A 5,020-nucleotide genomic window follows, 5' to 3' on the forward strand; every position below is an offset into this window, starting at 1 on the left:
CCGGCCCGATCGGTTCTATCCGGTTCCGGCCGGTTCCCAGTCCAAATGCTCGTCCCTATTTAAAATATTTGGATACCAACCCAAGTTATAGTACCCGTTTGCCAAATGAAACAATATTTTTTGTGGAAAGCTATTGCTATAGTTCACAAAATGGTGCCATTTTTGGTTAATTTTTAATATAACATCCAATAAATGGTGGTTTTTGGTTTGTTGCCAACGTTGGGGAAGAAGAGCTAGTGATATCAAAGAAGAAACCAATCCCGATGATATTAAGAAAAAAAACTTCAATAAATCCACATCAGGAGGCACTGCCAAAGGGTGTATGAAAAAACTTAGATCTGTATTTTGTTTTGCTTTTGGGAGTGGATGTTATTTATTTTTAAAAATTTTTGTTTTGTTTTGAGAGTTTTTACTTTTTAGTGTCCGGTTGAAAACTTGAAATAGAAAATAATTTGTTGAAATTGCACCACTTTTATGTCGGTTGAAGTTGCTTTATGCCGATCCACAACATTGAGTTTTTTATGGGATCATTGCGTAAAATAATTTAGAGAATATGAGAATAGTTACAAAAGTTATTGTGGTAACTTCAACCAATTATCTCATTTTTGTGAAATTCTTTAGGATGCTTCCTTACTAGATTTGTTATTTATAAGTACATTTCATATATATTTTATAAAATATTACTTCACTTTAACATTAAATAAATAAATACATTCCAACCCACAAAGTAAAAATAAATATAAAATTACATGATATATCAAAACTCACATTATGAGGACAACTAAATATCTACGCACCTAGTCCGTATGATTTGTATTCATTGCTCGCCTATTCTCTGTAGTTTCATTTTGTTTCATAACTACTAATCTAAAATTATTATTTTAACTCTAGTTTGATATTTTTCTTTAAATTTTATTATTTTCTTTTTCAAATTAAAAGAACATTTTAAAAAATAGGAAATAACATACCCTTACCCTACCACTAAGCTTACCCACCCCTTACCTACATTTCGTAATACTGTCGGCACCCTCATACCCTAACCGAACCCCTTCCCTTCGTTTCTTACTCCTCTCGGCAGCCAAGAACCACCTCCATCTATTGTTGTCGTTGAAGAACCACCACCACCTATTGAGAAGAGGCAGCTGTCCCAAATCTCACCTATTCCGCCCTCTCTCTCTCTCTCTCTCTCTCTCTCTCTCTCTCTCTCTTATACACACATGTTAGAAAATCGAGATAAAAATAGCCTTGGAAATTCTGAGATTGTGTATACACTTTTAGATTAAAGTATTTGGGTGGTACTCCCAACCTTTAATCGGATAAGACTCAGAAATGAGAGCAAGAACAGAGAATCTTGGTGTTATGAATTTCGTGTGTACCATCAAAATGAAGACCAAAAATTAGTTAAGTAACCTTTCCATCAGAAAACTGTCACCAGACAGTTGTATGTCTGAAAACTGTCACAAAAACAGTTTGATGTCTGAAACCTGTCACTAATCCAGGTTATTTATATAAGGGTCAAAACAAAGTAAAAAACCAGGTTTATTTCCAAAAATTCAGATTTCTGATGCATTTTTAATATAGCAATATAACACAAATAAAAATTTTCCCAGCCAGGGGTTGCCGCCCCTTGGACCCTGCTCCCAAGGGCGCTGCCCCCGGACCCCCGTTCGTTTAGGGGCTTCGCCCCTAAATAACAATATACTTTAAATCTTGAATGAACTTAAACAAGTGTGCACTCCGCACCTTCCTTACTTGTTTAAATTTCATCAAGATTGATTTTGGGTCAACAAGTCAATCCATTACACTTAAATACACATTGATGATACAAAATCACCAACAACACACACACACACACACACACACATCCTTCTACCTCTGCCACACCCACTACTGTCGGAAGATGAGGGTGTATAAGCACCACTAACGCCACCACTGCTTAGGGATGAAAGTGGGCCCAAACCCGGACCGGATGGACCCGGACCCGGAAAACCCGGAACCGGTTAACGGGATTTTGTAGAACCGGAAACCGGACCGGTATATAGGAACCGGTTCCGGGTACGGTACCGGGTAAAGTGGGTCTAGAACCGGAAAACCCGGAAACATCAAAGTGGGTAGGTTGGAACCGGATAAAGTGGGTTTAGAACCGGAAAACCCGGAAAAATCGGATTTTTTTGGTAATTACTTACTATTTAGTGGGTTGAACTTTGAAAATTTTCATATTGATATCCCGACTTTGGGGGACTGTAACTCATTGAATATGAAATCAAAATTGACAAAATTATAGTCTAAAATCATGTGCAAACTCTAAACTACACTCTGGAAAAAACCGCATGTCAATTCGACTTTAAACGAATGAGATATGCATGTGTTAACATTTTCACAGAATACAAAATACAAAAACAAATAGTTGAAAATTTTCAGTTTTGATATCCCGACTTCGGGGGACTGTAAATCATTGAATATTAAACCAAAAATGACAAAATTATTGTCTAAACTCATGTCCAAACTGTAAACTACAAGTTGGAAAAAACCACATGTCAATCCGACTTCAAACGAATTAGATATCTATGTTTGAAAACTTTCACAGAATACAAAAAAAAAACTGAAAAATCTAAAAACTTACAGCTTTGATATCTCGACTTTGGGGAACTGTAAGTCAATGAATATAAAACTAAAAATGGCAAATTTATAGTCTAAAATCATGTACAAACTCTAAAATACACTTTGGAAAAAACCGCATGTCAATCGGAGTTGTAACGAATGATATATGCATCTTTTAAACGTTTCACAAAAACCGGTTCCGGCCCTAAAAGTGGTTCCGGTTCCTAACACCGGTTCCAGTTTTTAGGCCCGTTTTACCCGGACCCGATGGACCCAAACCCGGATTACCCGGAACCCGGATAAAGCCAATTTTTAAACCCGGAACCGGAACCGATTCTATATATTCCGGTTCTAACGGTTCCGGTTCCGGTTCGATTCCGGTTCCGGTCCGGTTTTCCGGTTCTAAATCTCATCCCTACCGCTGCTTCCCTTTCAACTTCATTGAACCATTAGCATAACCCTCTCTATTCTGTATCACTACTGTTATACCTTTTCCCTTTCTCTGTCATATTTTCTCGTATCCATACCCTTTCCCCTGTCGTATATGTTTTGATAGTTGTCCTCGGTTTTGGCAAACGACCGACATCTATTGTGTAGTTTTATCTTAAAAAAAATTATGCCGGAGTGTTTTGTTTCGAAATAGAAAAATTAATAAATTTATTACGTACATAATTATAAATAAAAAAACAAAAATATTATGATTTTTACGAATTTAATGTTTGATAGTGGATATTAAAATGAACCGAATTAATTAGTTAAAGAAATATAATAAAAGTTTGAAGGTTAAATATAATTACCAGATAAAATAAAAGGTTATAAAAAAATTAATTATATTGAATCGGGTTGATAATATTGACTAATTAAAAACCTATCTAATAATAAATAAAAAAAACACGTTATGGGTTAAGGTTAAGTTTTATATTATTAACTCTAAAAAAAAACTTTAAGCATCGGTAAACCTTTAATTAGTCGGTGTTCTTTTTTGAAAAACGACAGTGAAATTCATATTTTGACACCGATGTTTTCAATTAGCTGAAAAGGTGTATCAAGCAACAATAAGAATATAAGATATGAAGAAAAACAAGTCAAGCTTAAGAGATTTCAAATATTTCCTTATATAGAAAAAGCTGGTATACACTCTTTAAACTCGTTACATCTCATAATTAAGTAACTAAAGAGAGTTTTCATGGTTCATGGAGTAGTCACACCTGCACAAAAAGTCAAAAACAATTAAAACACAAAACACAACCTCTAAGTTAAAAATCATAATAATTAATAATTAAGAAAAAAAAATCAATTTTGCTTCATAAAGAAAAACAAAAAGTAGCACTTACACCCGCATTTGAAATGATGAGGAACTCTTCGATGACAACTTTCAATTAGCCTAATGGCTCGATTAACGTTCCCAATGATTGCAAGTAATGCAGGCGTGACATCTGGACATATGCACTCTGCGTGGCTAACCCTTGCACGTTGACAACACTGTGGGCTTGGAAGTCCTCCATGCAACAACGACTTGCAGGCATTGATTGCCAGCCGCCTCTCCTCTCGGCATTCGACGGCACTAGGCCCTGCTCCGGTGGCCGGATTCAGCTCTGATACGGCCAACACCACCATCATGACTAGCATTATGTTAGCAACACCACCACCCATCTTCTTTTGTGTATAGTAGGTTTTGTTTTGGTGACTTTGTGTTTTGATTTTAGTTGATATATATATATATATATATATATATATATATATATATATACATATATATATATATATATATATATAAATGCCATGGGTAGTGGGTAGCTAGCAATAGAGGAGAACCACACATTTTTTAAGATTAATCAAAAACATTTTAGAAAAAGTAAAATGAATAACATTTTAATTTTTTATTTTTGTAATGGTTTATATCATGTAATTAAATAAAATTTATATAAATGATAAGTGGTTATTGTCTGAACGACTCACGTCAACCGGTCCCAAGATTATGTGGAAGATCGATCATAAAACACTAATAATATTTTTGATATGTAGGGTTAAATACTAACCCTTGAAACTTCCTATGTGAAATTATGTAAGGTTGATATTTAGTTGATAGTACTTGATATGGTTACGAAAATAATATACTTAATTTTACATGTTTTATCTTTAACAAAATATAAATTATTTACTAATATATATGCTTTTTTAAACCGTGTTGTTTTTAATTTAGGAAATATTAACTTTTCAATACGATACATGAACGAAACCTGAACACAAACTTTAGAACCGAAAACGGAATCAAAACTTTAGAACAAAATCATATAATCTCAGGCCCACATCACAACAATTTTCCTATAGATCACTAAATCCACTTAAACTTTATTTGAGGCCCCCATTTAAATGATTGCTTATTTTGAATTATCATAACAAGTCCAAAGATAGCTAT

General features: G+C 34.3%; 1 long non-coding RNA gene across 1 annotated transcript; it reads right to left on the reverse strand.

The window, feature by feature from the left end:
- Positions 1-3,692: 3,692 nt before the first annotated feature.
- Positions 3,693-4,282, reverse strand: LOC145121094 (uncharacterized). The gene is made up of 2 exons (XR_013714499.1): positions 3,936-4,282; positions 3,693-3,809 (listed from the first exon to the last, which is right to left on the reverse strand). It is a non-coding gene; the product is annotated as an uncharacterized LOC145121094 (long non-coding RNA).
- Between the last annotated feature and the right edge of the window lie 738 nt (positions 4,283-5,020).

This window comes from Lactuca virosa, chromosome 6, assembly GCF_052849685.1.
Source record: "Lactuca virosa cultivar CGN04683 chromosome 6, Lactuca_virosa_CGN04683_v6, whole genome shotgun sequence".
Taxonomy (NCBI): domain Eukaryota; kingdom Viridiplantae; phylum Streptophyta; class Magnoliopsida; order Asterales; family Asteraceae; genus Lactuca; species Lactuca virosa.